An 18,030-nucleotide genomic window follows, 5' to 3' on the forward strand; every position below is an offset into this window, starting at 1 on the left:
TTACCTAAAAAATTATGTAAATATCAAGAGTTTAAATAACCTTTGATGGACAGACAGGCACTATGCTTTTATTTTCCTTTCTTTTTTTTAGTGTACTGAGCTTTGTAAATGGAAAGCAATGCCTGCTCTCCATCAACACCTGTAAAATTTATACCATTATTCTTCATTTTATTCTTTAACATTTTGATCCAAGTATGTGTCATTAGCATCTCATTTAAGTGAGAATTATGATTACAGACTATTTGAAATATTTAGAGAAAAGTTAAATTATGTAACTTTTCTTGCTGACTTTTTTTTTTTTTTTTGAGAAACAAATAGTACAGAAGTTATGTTTAACAGCGTTGTCTATAATTACCTTAGTTCTCTACTGGAGACATGACTTCTTTAAAAATGAAGGATTGATAATGGCTCTAATCCATCCTTCCTGCTCTCAGCAGTGCCTGGGATGCAACATGTACTTTTGCATTCTGCAATACGTTGCAGCATACCTTTCAAGCTGAGGGAAGGAGTATATAACCGGTTCCACATTCCTCTCTTCTCAGGAGTCTTTAAATTCTTTTCCAGAAACTCTGCTTATAGCTAGCTGCAGTATTGTCACTGTGATTGTAACTTATTTACCAAATAGCTCCATTCCTATAGGAATTTATAGGATTTCATAATTGTCTCTATCACATCCTTTGATTTTTAGGGTGATAACTTTAACTGAAAGGCCAGTCTTGTACTGGTGAGACTCAGTGATAACATTTCAAATGATGTTTGTCGTCTTCATAAAAAAAAGTAATTATGTTATAGTTCAGCTTGCTACTCCAGAAACAGTATTTCTAAATGAAATGATTTTCCATTTGTTAACCATCCTGTATACCAACCCCAAACCTTTATAATTAGGAGTAGGTGTTTTCATCGGGTCTTCCTTTTTTCAACATTTCCTTCTCATTTCAGAGAGAAAATTTTCTTCCATGGGAGCATACATATTTCAGTTGAAAAATGAAAGCCTATGTTGAGTGGGAAGGAGATTAATATATGTATATGAGAGTTTTGCCTTTTTTTGAGCACACTTTTTTTTTTTTTAAAGTTAAAAAGGAAAAGAAAGAAGGGAAATTTTCTCTCTCTGACAAGTCTTTGTAAGTGGAGTGGCTGTAGTCTGGGAAAAAACACTTTAGTCATATACACATTTCTTTATCTACAGGTTTGCTGTGAGTATCTCAACACTATTATTTGAGAATCTTATATACTTCTATCATTAATAATAATATTTACATTTTATCCATGACCATAAAAAATAGATTCATTTTATAGCTGCGAAGATTTAGCAAAGCATAATAATAGGACACCTTGCCCCACTAGTCACAACTAAGATCTTACTCTGAATTTCCCTATTGTCTAAGAGTAGTAATAGATTCAGATCGGATTTCTTAACCTTCAGCTGCAACAAGTAAAATAAGTTATTTGCTGACTCCTTTTTAATAATTTATCTCCTTTTCCAGGTCATTATGGCTTGTTATATTCAAGATCAGTTTCAAATAAAAAATAAAGATCAAATTATTCACAAGACCTAAACACATGCTTAAGTAAAATTTTTACTTTTATGAGAATTTCTATTGACTTCAATAGAACTACTTATTATGCTCAAAGGTGATTATTTTCTGGGTCAGGGGCTGGTTAGTACTACATAATTCTTAGGAAAGGGGTCACATTTGTTTGGTTTTCTCTAGTTAATAAGGATTAGTTTAAATTTATCCATGAAGTTTAGGAACTTAGCAGGCAGATTCAAATTTCTCTGATACTTGGAATTCAGAAGTTCTGTTGAAGATCATCTGTGGCATAAATTTCAGTTTTTAAAAAGCATCCATTATCATGTACATTTATTTATCTAAAATGATCCTCTTTTAAACCCGTAAGAGCTTAATGCCATAATTGCTTTAATGTCTTGGCCAAATGTGATTTAACAAAACCCATTGGAAAATGTGATCATCTGCATCCTTAATTGTAGGGTGACCCCACTCTTTGTGAATTCCAAATTGCTTCATTATACTCAAGTACTATGTAGGTAACACTACTGGGAAAGGTATTATGGATCTCCTATAATAACCATAATTACGAATAATAATTAATAAAGATGATAGCTTGGTACGTAGCCAAGACACTTCTGTTGGATTAACAGTTATTTTTTCTACTTTATCATGCTACATCTACTGTGCTTGTCATATTTTATCATGTATACTATATTATTATATACGTGTTATATATAATACTTCACTACAATAGGTAGATAGGCTCTAAAAGCATGTACATCTTATGAGAAAAAAATTCCAGCTAAATCCATATGTTGAAAAGGTAAGGCATGAATGGCATAAGAAAGCTTCAGCCTCTGACTTTTACCCCTATTTGATCAAATTTCTTTCTATAATGAATCTCTTATTATCCTAATAGGTTTCCACTGATTGACAGGAATCCAAGGTAGGAGCTTCTATGGGCCAAGAAGATCAAGAGTTTATAAAACTCAGCTTTTGGAAACACAGCCTAGATCTCATATCAAAATATCTAATCCAAAGCAGCGTAAGTAGATTTTTAGAATCACTGTTGGAAACATGTTCTCATAGTGTCATTAAATGCTTGGCATCCTTAAAACTATAGTGGGTTTATGTGGCAAGGTTTTGGTAGCAGGGGGCCATAGGGGTGGCTTCTGTGAGAAGGATCTAGAAGCTGCCCCATGTTTGGTAAGGGCCCCACTGCTGACCAGAGCTGAGCCAGTAAGTGATATTGTTTTGCACCTCTGTGAGAGCATATTTAAGACAGGGAAAAAAAACGCTGCGACACACAGCAGCTGGGAGAGTGAGAGGAGTGAAAAACAGCCTTGCAGGCACCAAGGTCAGTGAAGAAGGAGGGGGACAGGTGCTCCAGGCACCAGAGCAGAAGTCCCCTGCAGCCTGTGGTGAGGACCATGGTGAAGCAGGCTGTCTCCCTGCAGCCCATGGAGTACCATGGTGGAGCAGGGTTCCACCCTGAAGCCTGTGGAGGAGACCACAGTGGAGCAGGTGGACCTGCACCGATGGAGACTGTGGCCTGTGGAAGACCCCTGTCAGAGCAGATTCCGGGCCGGACCTGTAGCCTGTGGAGAGGAGACCACGCAGGAGCAGGTGACCTGGCAGGAGCTGCTGCCCGTGGGGGACCCAGGTTGGAGCAGTTTGCTCCTGAGGGATGGACCCCGTGGTACGGACCCATATCTGGAGCAGTTCTTGAAGAGCTGCTACCTGTGGGCAGCCCATGCCAGATCAGTTCAGCAAGGACTGCATCCCGTGGGAGGGACCCCACAGCACAGGGGATGAGAGTGACTGAGAAGGAGCGGCGGCGAAGAAGTGCTATAGACTGACCATAACCCCCATTCCCCCGTTCCCCTGCGCCACTCGGGGGGTGGAGGTGGAAGAGGGTGGATGGGGGGGGGAAGGTGCTTTTGGTTTCTTTCCTTTGTTTCTCACTTCTCTACCTTGTTAGTAATAGGTAATAAATCTTACTATCTCCCTATGCTGAGTTTGTTTTGACCATCATGATAATTACTGTGCGATCTCCCTGTCCTTATCTCAACCTTTGAGCCCTTTTCATCGTATTTTCTCCCCATTCCTCTTTGAGGAGGGGGAGTGAGAGAGCGGTTGTGGTGGAGCTCGGCCACCCACCCAAGTAAAACCACCACAAAAACCTCTTCAGACTTGACAGCTTCAGACTTGATTTGGAGTGCATCACAGTAGTCTTGCCTCTTTCCAGCCTGTATGGCCTTTCTTCACTTGAAAGCTCAGATCTAGCAGATAGTCAGAGAGAGATCCAATAACTCTCTGTGCTTCAAAACCACAATTCATTCATGTTCCAGGCAGGATATATGCCTACAATGAGGTATTCATATATTTTCAGTTGTATACAGCCATTAATGACCTTCAGGGAAAAACATTGTTTTGTCAGTATGTTATATTAAGCAGCCAAATGCAACAATAATTAATTTAAAAAAAGAATCACTGGGAAGAGTACTGACTTTATAGGGCAGGGAGCTGCAATAAGCAAGGGTAATATTAGTGTGTTTTACTATGAAAATTACTGAAGCAATTTACCCAGAAACTATAGCCATTATCAGAATTCTTAACTTCCCTCACACCCAGTTTTCTCATTCTCTTTTGTAAGTATTAATCATATTTTATTTTTAACCAGAAACCTCAAAGCAGAATTAAATTAAGTGAAACTTCAATAATGAAATTGCATACAGTATTATTCAGAAGTTATGTAGAGAAGCTTTAATATACTCCATTAGGCAGAGAAAAATGGTGAAAGGATATGGTTAATGTTCATCTGCAGTCAGTTTTTCTTTTCATTATAAGAATTTTGCTATTGACTTCAATAGGAGGGAAACCAGCCTCTGGTGAGGTGGTGTAATAGTGTGGGTTAGTCTCCTGAATCACTAGAAAGGCTTTTTAGATTAAAATAAAACTGAATGATGGTGCCTATTATCACACAGGGAAGAAGATGTGTATTAAAAAGGGCAGAACTGTGTTTGTAGGGCTGAGCTGAGTCCAGTGCTTGGGTAGCTGGCCTCAGCAGGGCTCCCTACGGTGCTGTGTATATGTTGGAGTGATGCCTGTCTAGCACAAGGGTATGTGGAGCAAGGTACCGAAGCACTTGTCACCACTGCCAGTTCCATTCAGGGCGAAGAGGAGGCACTGCTTCCCCCAGCTCTCAGCTGAAACTAACAGTAATGGTGAGGAAGAGTCCAGCCTCCCTTCTCAAGTGTTCCACTCAGGATTGTATGGAAAAGGAAAGACAGGGAAAGGATAAAAATTAATCAAATACAGAATGTTTTTTCTTCCTTTTTTTGAGGACTAGAGTTATGGGCTTGGTAAAGTCTTGAAATTACTGGAAGCACTAAGATTAGCACGGAACGCTAGCAGCTCCAAGGAATGCTGTGTCTGAAGAATGTATGCTCTGTTGAAATGTGTTAAAGGGTGTCTACCGTATACTTCAGCTGTGTATAAAGTACGTGCTTCTTTTTAGTAATCAGCTGTGCGCCTTAGCCAGAACTTCAATCTGCTGCTTTATGAGTTTTCTGGCAATTTTTTAATCATTAGATTTGTAAGTCTTTTCTCCTAAAGTGAGGAAGAAAGAAATAAAAATCTTTTTCATTAATTTCCATTTTCCCCACAGAACTGAAGTTATCGGTTCTTCTCAACATTCACAGCAAGTCTACCAGTATCTCCAGCTTGAAGAGAAGTATGTTTGTAGGGCCTGTATTTACCAGGCTTGTTTATTTTGTTGTTACTGTTGTTGAATCTCTTACAGAGAAACAGAAAGGGTACAACAAGAAACCACAAGAAAATGCCTTAGCACGGGCAAAGCAACTCCAGTAGGTTGTCCCTGGAAGAGCACCTTAGGAGCTGAGACCTTGCTAGAGGAGATCTTCAGGCTGAAAAAAGACCTGTTTCTCCTGTTGTCTGACTTCCAATTGCTAAGCAGAGATGAACAAAGACCAATTTGCAAGAGGATGGAAAGGAAGAAATGAACAACTTGGGTTTAAAAAAGAAGGTATGCAACTATGACTACATGCACATCTAGGGAAGAAGACAATAGTGTTTACAGCCACAGAAAAAGACTGGAAGAACTGCGAGAGCATGCTACCTGAGTTGGTGCTGCACAACAAGGGGTGAGTGTCTTAAATGGAGAGAGAGAAGACTTTCTCACCAGAATTTCAGAATTTTTCACCCTCCATCCCCTGTCTAATATCAGTGAAGTTCAGCCAAGAAAGCTTTAGAAGTTCAGTGGGGAAAAAACCACGTTATCTTAGCAAGTAATCTAGGCAAGGGAAACCTTACAGTTGCATTGCCAAGACAGTAGTTTTTGGAAAAGATAGGTGTATATGCAAGACATTCTGTACATTTCAAACATTTGATGAAATCCATTAAAAAATGTTTTTCGCTCCTCTTTCCCTACCTCAGTAAAAATCCTTAAGAATAATAACAGTTTTATGATTTAACTTTCTTCCTGCCACACAGATCATTAAAATCAGTTCATTAGAGATGTGCAAATCTAACAACTCCATTTAACAGTTCTTGGTGCTCTGGTATCCAGAATGACATAACTCTAACTGCTTTCTTTTCCTTGGAGATTTCAGCTACTGATTTTCCCTTCTTTTGCTCTGTGCATACTGCTAAGAAAAAAAATGAGATGTTCAATGATGACTAAATAATAAATAAAACCAAAGTTCCTAAGAGATGGAATTCACAAGTCTTAGCTTGAAACAAACAGGAGATTCTGAGGTTCCTGAGAACATATGAGTGTTTTTAATTCCCAGTTAATTGAAATCAGTGTGAGGGAAAAGCAACTGTCTTAGAAAAATTAGTTGACAGCACTTCATTTTCATATAAAATATTGCTATTGTCAATGGCCCAAGCGATGATCGAGACAGGATGTTAAAATTGGGAAAAAGATGAAAAAGAGCTAGTAACACTTTTAATGTGGGAACTGAGATAAATGAATAATAGGAAGTAGGCTGTAATATGATGGTGGAAGGGGAAAAAAAAAGTTGATGCTCCTGGCTAAATAAATATCAGTAATGTCATTATGGTAGTTACAGTACTATTCTTTATATTGATGTTAGACCTGCTAATAACTCCCTGTAACATATTGTCCTATGTTCTGTATTTAAATGGTATCAGACAGCGTGTGTATAAATTCTGTACCCCATGAGAACCATTTCTTTTATTAACTTAAAATGAGACATCATACTCTTGTAGCGAAAACAGGAATTGAGTTAGAGTACTACTGTTTGTTCAAACGAGGGAAATTGCTTAAATAGCACCCTTGAACTATTAAACTGCAAAGATTTACTTTGAAGCTATGCAGTGGAAAGAAAAAACACTGTTGCTCTCTTGGAAGTTTTAAATACTTATTTTCACATATAAAGATATTGAGATTCCTCGTTGTTATTAGGACAGTAACCTTGTTCTATTTCAAGTAAATAGTCAATATATAAGCTCCTTTTTCAAATAGTTTATGGCTGTCACTTTCCAGATGCAGCGGTGACTTAACAGGTCAGCTGTTATGCAGATGTCTCATGAAAGCTGAGTGACGTAGGTAGGGTTGGAGGTTAAATGTTTTTGAAGTCCTAAATAGCAGTAGTCAAATAAAGCATGCCTTGTGAGACATGATTCTCCTTTCTTGATAAAAAGTTGGACTACTATACGAGTTACAATATGAAAGTATAAAGAAAGTATAAAGAAATAGTCTTGTAAAAGGTTCTACCTTTCTTCTCTGAAGTCCTCATATTTATGACAGGCCACAGCTGGCATTCCTCAACATTAGCAGGTAAGATTTTTTATCTGTCACCAGTGTTTAGAGATACCTACTACTTTGTTTTAAGAGTACAATTAAAATAAGCATATAAATATAAACTAAGCTGTTTAGCATACATTCAGGTGGGGAATAGGAAGAACCCATTAACCTCTTGAGTTGAATGAGGCTGGACAGAAGTATTTGGCCTGAAATTTTAAAAGTTTATTATTGGTGGAAATTCAGTTCCTAGGTCAAAATCATTGATGTGATAATTTTGCTGAAATTGTTTCTTTAGTGGAAGGAACTTACCATTGCAAATGAGATTGTTTCCATCCAGTAGGAATCTTTCTTTCTTCCCCCCCCCCCTTTTTTTTTCTCCTGGAAATTGATGAGAACAAGCTGCTTTTCTTTCGCCAAGTTGTAAAATATGAGGACAGAGAAGCATCTGGTAAAGTTGTCATTGCTCCAGAGAATTCTTTGGAGCTGTAATGGTCTCTGGGTTTGTCATATCACTTCTTTCCACCAGTTAGGGATTTTCTGTAATGATGAATTAGTGTACAAGCAATATGCATGATTTGGCACAGTCCCAGTATGAAACTGTGTCTGATTTTTCCTGTAGATGTTGTCAGGTTGCCCTGGAGTTGGCTTCTGAACTCTGAAGTTTATTTCTTTGGTGGTCAGAACTGTAGGTTCCTGCTATTTCAAATAAATAAAAATAAATGCAAAGTAATCCCCATTTAAAAAATAAATAAATATGGCACATCAGACAATGTTTTAAAACACAAGGAGTTAGTCCTTCCAGTTATCCATCTGGAAAACATAGATTTGCATCACTGAGAGCATATTTGTTCTAACAGCAGTCTCAATCATATAGAAATATGTTCAAAAAACAGTGGCAGCTCTAATGCTTTTCAGTAACATGAAAGACTTGAAAGAAGTAATGAAACGAGGGGTAAATTCCCCTAGCTATATGTGTAAAATTCAGGAGCATGTTGACACAGGTATGTACAGAGACTACTTATATATAAGTATATATATTTATATAAGTATATATATATACTTATATATATAAGTATATTTATATAAGTATATATATTTATACCATTTATATAGATGACCTGTAGTGTGTTTAGAGGCTTGCAATGACATCCGTTTCATTACATATCTGGATTTCTCTACTTTACTAAAGTTTGAAGTTAAAACTCTATATTACTTATTATATTATTTTTTTCTTTGTTTTGATTGATTCACATTCTTTGATATTTCTTGTTTGTTTTTCAGGAACAAATGTTTTTGTTTTAAACTTTTGATTATTTTTACATGAACAATATGAAATACACAAAACTACCATGAGGCGTTGAAAACCATACTTTTATAAAGAAAGGCATATAAATTGCATAAGTGCAGACTGTCATGTTTTAGTTTTCAAGTCAAATTTCTAAAGTTCAGAATAAATCGAGTTCATGCTGTACTTACTGGACAATATAGGAAAGAAATAGTGGTTTTCCCTGAATGACTTTGCCTCGTCCACTTAAAGATAGGCATCTCTTGCAGATTTTGCATTTATGTCTAACAGTCTAAATATTATCTCATGTGATGTCCTTTGAACTACTGCACAGTCTCTTCCCTCTCCAATAGGAAACTTTCAATTGATATTCTATTAAAGGCACCCTCTCTGTGGCTGCTTTACCAGAATACAGACCAGACTCCAAGCTGTTTGAAGAAATGCTGTGTCCTGATCTTTGCCACTAGTGTCATAATACGCTTGCTACTGCTTGCAGCTAAGCTTTCCCTTAAAAATACATTCCATGTCCATATATTTTTATGGACAGAAGATTAAGAGACTATAACGATGTATTTCCACCATTCAGTACACCCAAAACAGCAAGCCTTTTGACTGACCAGCAAATTGGCCTAGATTTTATTTTATTTTTTAATTTTAATTTATTTATTTATTGCATGTGTTCTATAATCTTATAGATCTCAATATGAATGCATCCATAATCATAACACATTTCTTTACTTACATTTGCTGAATACTGGGAAGTTTACAGCTTCAGATCTGCAACACTTCTTTGAGCATCGTTCAGTGTCACTACAGGATAAGTTTGTCCCCTCTATGGATTTTCTGTCAGCAAACTCTCACCCACAAGCAGATGCCACTCTGGCATAGGAAGATGGTGAATGCAGTTGCCATCTGCTCTTTCACTGTCCGATGAGATCCAACTCTGGTGCATCTTTCATCAGAGATCTGTGCAAGCTCACACAGAAAATGTTCAAAAACTATCTTTATACAGAAGGTCTCTAACAAAAGTTTATCCTCCTGGAAAAGGCAGTGGCCTACTCCTTGGTGCCAAAGGAAAAGTAAAAAAAAAAATAAATAAAAAATAATAATAAAAAAGAGAATACACAGAGCTTGTAACACAGTGCAGAAAGGTGGTATATAAATCATGTTAGAAGAACAAAGAGATTTTGGAGAAAGTGTAAAAAACTTGTTTTGAGGTTCCATAGGTCACTAAGTGCAATACATGTTCCCCACACTGTGTAGAAATGTGTAGAAAGGCATCAGAATTGAAAGAGGTGAAGAGAGTGAGGTTTTCTGTGGTACCAGAGTCCTAAGGTGAGGACACTTACTTTCATGACTGTAAGGCTTTGTAAGTGTGGTTCCTTATGGAGGCAATGAAAGAACTTTTTGAATATGTCAATCCACCTTGGAAGCATGATTCCTTTACTTGTGCATTACTTGTGCTCTACGTAATTCATTCAATGTGGTACCTTTTGTAAGTTGGGTGGAATTTTTCCAAGTGATTTGAACTGTTCTGGTCATTGCAGTGGTAGAACAGGACATGACTGTACATTTTGGAGCAGAGGAGGCCCAGGGGAGACCTTATTGCTCTCTACAACTATCTGAAAGGAAGTTGTGGGGAGCTGGGGGTCAGCCTCTTCTTGCAGATAACTAGCAATAGGACTAGAGGGAATGGCCTCAAGTTGCACCAGGGGAGGTTTAGGTTGGAAATTAGGAGACATTTCTTCTCAGAAAGAGCAGTCAGGCATTGGAACGGGTTGCTCAAGGAGGCATTGGAGTCACTGTCCCTGGGGGTGTCAAAGGAAAGGTTGGACATGGTGCTTAGGGACATGGCTTAGTGGGTGATATTGGTAGTAGGGGAATGGTTGGACCAGATGATCTTGAAGGTCTGTTCCAGCCTTAATGATTCTATGACTGGGAGCAACCCATGACGTGGACATTATTGCTTGTATCAAGGATGAACCAGGATTTTGCAAAACAGAGCAAGCTACTTGACAGGAGACTGACCTTTAATCATGGTAAGAAAAAAATTTGAGCCTAAAAGGAGGGGAGAAAGAGCACCCTTGATTATTTGATGTCTTGCATATTTGTTTGACATGAAGCTTAATCTTTTTTTATCACTGTAAATCATCTGTTCAATCCTGTATTAATTATACAAAGATACTGTGCATTCTTTTTTTTCTCTTTATTTTTTAATGTTAAAAAGTCTTCCTTGCGTCATCATTGGCTATGCTATACATACAAGAAGCTGTATGCATACAGAAAAAAAATGCTAGAAGAAAAATCCTTGAAATACTGCATTGTCAAACTAGTGCCTAGAAAGCTATTAAATTAATCTTTAAATTCAGCTAACTAAGGTCCAAAATGAGTTCCACGTTTGAAAGTGGAACTGTGCTATATTTAGCTATTGCATATTTTTGGCCATGAAAGAATCTTGACCATGTAAATATAACTGGTCTTGTGAGTAGTACTTTTAGGGGGGGAAAAAAAGCAAACATTGAAAGGTGGAAACATTCTGTCTGAAGGAATAAAACAAACAAACAAAAAAGCCAGAATAATTTTATTGCTCCAACCTACAAAAAGAGCTAAACTGTAGTTAGTCAGATCTTATTTGCCACAAAAATGTGTATTAATATTTGTTGACAAGATTTTATTTCCTTTGTTAACAACAATAGATAGTTCTTGTCACTGACATACATCAGAGACTAATTAGTTATTTTTTATCCTTTTGTGTTGTTGATCTAACGTTCAACCTAGCTGTTTTTTGAGGTTCTTATTTCTATTTTATTATGATTCTGGTATTGTAGAAATAATTCAAGGAGTTAACTACCTATATAGATATAGTAATGTATCCTTTTATAGTAAATCAGTGAAATAGTAATTTGGGGGTGGAGGAGAAGAAGAAGAAGAAAAAGAAAAGAAAACAATTGGAATTCATTGTAAGCCAAATTGTTTGGGGAAAATCTGGGAAAAGTCTGAGAACACTCAACAATTGTAGAGTCAAATTCCTGGGTGGCAGAGATAAACACCTGTACAATTCTACCTGGCTGTAGGGTGGATGTGGTATAGACTGAAAATTTTAATTTTACTTATCCACAATTTTCATGTCCCTGCTGTTTTTTTCAAGGAAATTAAAGAGTCTGAGAATTGAAATTAAAGTATGTTTAATCTTAGGAAGCACCAAATCTAGACAGAGGAGAACTAACTTTCATCTGAGTAACAATGGATATTTTCCTCTTTGATTAGCTCATAGCACTACCAGTACCTTTTATACTGTGACAGACTTTGTCCAGCTACTGTAACTATTCAGATTTTACCTAGGTCAGTGAAATCTGTTCTGGTATCTCTTCCATAGGAATGATTCTTTTTTTCCAATAAGTATCTGGAGCCATCTACCCTTATTTTGATTTTTCATTCATGAAACTACATTTCTTATATTCAGTAGTGGCTGAAACAAGCATTTTGAAGGTGGCATGTGTGTTAATTGGTAACTACGTATCAGATCCCTATAACTTTTAGGCCTGGAAATTATATGTACTTAAGAAACACCTTTGGGGGGAAAAAAAAAAAAAAAGGAAAACAAAGCGCCAGACCTTCTTTTCTTTTGTACTTAAAGATCTATCACACAATAGTTCTTAAATTATTCTAATATTTACATGTCTAGGTCAGAGAGTGCATCAACCATTCCATTGATTAAAACCCATCAAATTAGTGGAGATCTTCCCAAGGTTAATTTAGTCACAGCTTTATGTGCTCTCAGGCTTACAGGTACTTGATTGAATAAAGGGTGTTTGTCTGGACATGTAAGTTTAAAATGGAAAAGTCTGATGACCTTGAACAGACCATGAAAGGCTTTAGTTGAAATTTGAGGAATTTTTTAAATAGATTTTTATTTTATAATCAGTTCAATCTACTGAAAAATGTTGCATTATTTACAGATCACGTTTATCCATCTTACGTAATGCAAGAATAGAAACTATCATGAGGATTACTGAGGTATTGCACAAATTATATTTTACTTTGTAAGTAGATAAAATATGGAGAGCTTTGTCTTTCCATTTTCCTATATGTCACACAAAAATTAAGTATGTTTTTTACAAGATTGTTTCTATTTTTGAATTTGAATGTGGACTAAGATAAAGAACAAAAAAAATTAGCACAAAAGGAAGTGATAGCTAATTATCTGGGTTTCCTAAAGCTTAGAAGAAATAGAAATTTCTTTTTAAGATATCATAGTTTTAGAAAGAAGGAAGAAGCTGGAAAACAGCCATACACGTGACATAATTCCCTCAAAGACTGGAGAGTGTCCAGATAGGAACATCAAGAGGCTTTTAGTGCTGTTAAATTAGAATCAATTTCCCTTGTGGGAGGGGGCTAATTTGCAGATAGAAAAGAAAAACAAGCTGCAGTGGAGATTATACCTACTAGGTATGGTATAGTGAGTTACTGAATTTCTCCATTTCTAACCTTTCTCAAGATACCAATGCTATGAAATAAAAACAACTTTAATTAAACAATTCCACTGCAATGCTTTTTTTTTTTCCTTAATAGTTAATTTAGGCAATATAATAAGAGGAGCTAATATAATAAAAATAATAGTAATTATAATAAGATTCAACTATGTTAATTATTTCATATGGTATAAGGAATACATCTTCTCAGGATCCAGGAGAGGCATATTTCATGAAAGACTTGAAGTGGAATAGCAATACAATGCATCTTTTCATTGCAAAGTACAAAGGATAAAAGATTTCCAAGGTGCTGGCAAATTAGTTATGTGAATTTCAGTTATTGTACCTGCTAGCTAAAATCTAAGCAGAGTTAAGACACTGGTGTGAACATTTAGATCTAGGGGTCCTCAGTGTCTGAAGCTCAGCAAACAAGTAATCATATAAGGAACTGTTAATGATGCATGTTGAACCATTTAATAGATATGAATGGGACAAACTAGGCAATTGCAGTGTGCATTGAAAGGGTTCCAGGTCATGTGGTGTGTATTAAATTCTTTTATCTTCCCAAACCTCTAACATCTTTTAAAATTATGAGAATGAAACATGAAAAATTGCTCTCCAGTTATGCTACCCTCCTTTTATTACACTCAACTATTTAACTGGGGATAAGGGCTAATACGATGCTAAAGTTTTGTACAGATTTGTAGGGTTCCGGTTATGTTCTGTGCCCTTAATTCCTTCATATAATTAATTTGGTGTGCAAAAATATATTTCTTCTTCTCCAACATGTGAACGTGTATCACTCTGAAATGTAATCTAATTATGGTGTCTTGTGTTACTTTTTTCAATATCACTAATAAAAATTATGGATATTAAGGGTAAGAATATTAATTTTGGATATTATTATCCATAGGTATGCTTCTTTAAAACTGTTGCTTTAAAATTATGCTTTTAACTCCTTATGCAAATCTGCCCACTTTCAGCATAATTCTACGGGTAAAAAAAAAAAAAAAGATTTAAATGGGCGATGATGAGACTTAATAAGTGTACCTGAGGATGCAGGGCAATTTAGCAAAATCTACACAGAGACTATTATCAGAAAGTCTAGTACTCTATAAATGTACTTCTTTGTTACTATAAGCTTGATTTCTAATGTTGTTTAGATTCAGGAACTGAAGTAAAAATGATCACTATGATGATATATGATCATATGAAAGAATCATATGTTTTAAAACTAAATGAAAAAAATAGAATAACTAATTACCCCATAATCAGTTGCATTCAGTTACAGGAAGGGCATATACTCATTGCAGAAATAGACTGTAGAGACACTCACTGTTCAGCAGGCAACTCCTTATTTGTCACAGCATGCAAGCAGATTATGCAAGTGTGATTGGTCATACAATGAAACAGCTAAAGAAATGTCTATCAGCCACGTTTCAGAGGTATCCACTCATGGATTCACATATCTTCTTAGATGACAGATTAGTCATGTTGCAAAGGACAAGGTCAGCCCATGTGAGTGATGAAGGAAGCCAGTGTGCTTAGTTTTGACCTATTACAAGTTTGATCTAAATACCACAAGTAAAGAGAATTCTCCGTATCCATAGATAAGGTCTTCCACTGTTGATCTGTGTTCAGTGATTTTTTTTTCCTTTGGCTTGTCAGCATTCAGCATGAGGTTTGTGTGTGTGTGTAAAGAGTAATATGAAAGGCAAATGAATATACCCTTGCTTAAGTCATCTGCTTATCAAGATTTAAATTTGACTTTCTCATTTTACAAGCAGTCAGAATGCCACATCTGTAAAAGAATGCCAATTATCCCAGACTAAATAAAATTACTGTGTGCTGAGTTAAAAGTTTTGTTTTAAAATCAGAAAGCCATTACACATTGTTCCTGATGTATTGCAAAACCAGGTTTCCTAATTACAGTGCAGAAAGTTAGATTTTCAAAGGTTCTTTATTTCAGACAAAACTGGAGGGATGAGAAGATGACCCTGGCAGCCTTCAAACAGGGCTTTTAAATAGAAAAATACTTCAGCTTGTGTAAACAGGATCTGTCCTTCAAAATTCACTCTCAAAGCCAGGTAAATATTAAATTGAACAGGTTGACAATATGCAATCTGTGGAGTAGTTTCTGACATTTTTCTCTAGAATAGCTGGGAAATCTGTCTCTATTATAGAACCCATCTTTGGGTAAGCTAAAATTATCTGAGACAGGATACATAATGTTTAATGCTAGAAACAAACTCCATTCAGTTGGAAAATGCCTATCAGCACTATATTTTGTTGCATACTGTAATTACAAAGTTAATTTTGCAAATCTCATAAGCTGAGCACTTTGAAGATTCATTTAAATTCTTTAAATGCTGGGTCTAATAATGTTGCAAGTATTTTGAACAACTTTGTTAAACTCAGGGAAATTATTCTTAAAAAATTGTTTTTAAAACTATCATTACTTTTCTGTCATTAAAAAGGAATAAGTCTAGGGATAAAAAAATAAGAAAATTTTGCAGGAGACCATTTCCATTTAGAATGAATGATACATTACTGAATCTTATGATTCCTTTTATCCTCGTCCTGTTTTATGCAATATGAAATATTTTAGAAATGTGTGTTGTTCTGATTCTTAATCCTCAGCAGAACTGAGAAATGTTGATGAAAGGTCTTGGAAGTGAAAAAGATGTTTGATCTTCAATCTTTGGAAAAGAGAGGATACAAAAAGCCAGGTAAGGTGGGGAGAGGAGAAGACTAAAATGTCAGGTTTAGCGTTGACCATTTGGGTTCTGTTCCTACTGAAATGGAAGCCGCAATAACTGAAACTGGGTGAGAACCAAAGTTGTATCTCCGCACAGAAAATCTGTTTGCTTTAGCTGTTTTCTGGGAAGGATCCGGAAGATTTAGGTGATATTTGAGGACAGAGAGGTGTCTAGGTTAAGAAATATGTAAGCTTGAACACGATCTTTAACACTATGCTAAAAATATATTTTTTTTTTGTTGACAGTTTGTTGAGTACTGATTGAAAAAACAGTATTTATGTAGGTAACACCTCCATTATAATCAGCAGAATTAAATATAATCTTTAAAAAGACATTATTCTAAAAAGTTGTGAAATTATCACTAAATTGAAATTATTTGAATATATTTTCACTACTTGAATATTAAATTTTCATTCGAATTCCACTGCTAAAAGTTCCTTTTATTTTTTTATATGCTTTGTCTTGGAGTATATAAGATGGAGAAATATAGTATCTCTAGCATATTTATTTCTGAAAGAGAATTTATGAGGATGCTTGAAATGCCATATAAAGGGTGCTACAAAGGAGCTTTGAAGGTTTTCTTCAGCCTTCCTGATGCAAGAGTGGCCCAGAAAACTATCTATTGAAGTGCTTCTAAGCTGCACAGGAATCAAAGCTGCAGATTGCATTTTCAGAAATGATCTGTCTAGAACTGATCAGAGGTGTTCCAGTAAAACATATTTTGGAAAACATTGATTTCTTTTATACTGGTTTTCACTAATCATCAATAGACTTTTCAAGAAGGGTATGGTTAAGAAGGGGAAGCTGTTGAAATAGCCACATCCAAAGAGATCAGGTTGCAAAATCAAGAGCAACAGCTTGCTTTTAATCCAGGCAGAGCAGCAAATTGGGTTTTGCATAACTTATAGAAATCCAGAGGCTATAGGGCCACTTTTCCTGTTTCAGTGACGGTTTCTCATTGCAAAAGAGTAACAGATCCCATTAAAGAGCATGAGAGTAAGACAGCAGCTGCGTAATTGTCAGTATGAGCATAGGTTGGGTCAGTAGAATGTGGATTAAATAAAAAGAAACCTTTTTTCAGACAAATATTATAACCTTCAGGCAACCAGGAATCTTTTCCAGAGAGAGTTTTAAAAGGATCTTTTTTTTTTTTCTCTAATGAACAGCTCAAATTTCAGTGTTTTGTGTTGCTGTCTGTGAAACGTGATTGATTAATAAATAATAATAAAAAAGTTAACGTATTTAAAGCAAGTTCTAACCTTTCAGCATATCAGACTGCTACTGCAGTTTAGCCTATGCCGTTGGGCTTGATTTACATCTCAAAATTCCTACCTTTCATGCCCAAGGGCTCAGTTGTAAGAACCAAAGGAGGACAAAGATTATGATGGTTCCTTTTGTATCGCTATAAATCAAGGAAGTCTGTCCATCCTTAAACAGTGGTTTCTGAGATAGTAATCTCTTCTAGAAATTGATAGATATGGTACATAAAACTAAATGTCCTTGATGAGGGAACCCAGTTCATCAAGACCTTGCTCACAGCCAAGGGAGAGGCAGAGGTTGTCTTATTGTCTGTGGTCACACAGAGAAATATTGTGTGATATAAGTAAAATATCTCTACTTGCCACTGGGCTTCATGTGAGCTTCTAAACCTTCTGTTATGTAGAGCTAGAACAGCAGAACTAAACAGAGTAATCTGAGAAATTATTTTCCTAAACTGGGCAAGGTGGAGATTCCATCATTGTGACATTAGGTAAAGGTTGTTGCTAAATTTTTGTCCTGACTGTGCATACTATTTACAGCCTTACTATAACTGGATATTAAAGAAATTTGGGGTTATTAGATGGGTATTTAAATAAATACTGGAAACTGTTACTTCTCTTAAATAAGTATGCTTACAGACTGGCTTTGTACTGCTTCCTCTCAGTTGTTTTTTCAAATCGCGTTTTATTCCCTCTCTCACAAATGGTGCTACAGTGTGTGGAAATATGTCTACCTTTTGCTCTGGATTTCAAATTTGGTTGAGAAAGGGACACAAATCATTTAAATAAACCTGCAAGTCTGCTATGGTAGATCAATTTTAATTTAAAGGCACCAGAAGGTGTTCTGCTTCAGATTTCAAAACAGGTTAATTTTTAAATACTTTCAGGTCGTATACGTTCCTCTTTAAGAATTTAATTACAGATATTGTCAGGCCCAAACATTCCTTCCT

The 18,030-nt window shown here is 36.0% G+C and overlaps 2 protein-coding genes across 2 annotated transcripts in view; one reads left to right on the forward strand and one right to left on the reverse strand.

Annotated features, from left to right (window-relative positions):
- Window positions 1-18,030, reverse strand: part of LOC308194886 (uncharacterized protein) — a 705,306-nt gene that overhangs the window by 511,969 nt on the left and 175,307 nt on the right. The window lies entirely within an intron of this gene.
- LOC308194889 (uncharacterized protein) overlaps window positions 1-18,030 on the forward strand; it is a 149,512-nt gene that overhangs the window by 83,075 nt on the left and 48,407 nt on the right. The window contains exons 1-2 of the transcript XR_013950986.1: window positions 2,438-2,556; window positions 5,317-5,677. The gene's annotated coding sequence lies outside the window, so the exon portion shown is untranslated. Of the gene's footprint in view, window positions 2,557-5,316; window positions 5,678-18,030 lie in introns of the transcript that reaches the window.

The sequence above is a fragment of the Anser brachyrhynchus genome (genome assembly GCF_964034855.1).
Source record: "Anser brachyrhynchus genome assembly, chromosome: 4".
In the NCBI taxonomy this organism is placed as follows: domain Eukaryota; kingdom Metazoa; phylum Chordata; class Aves; order Anseriformes; family Anatidae; genus Anser; species Anser brachyrhynchus.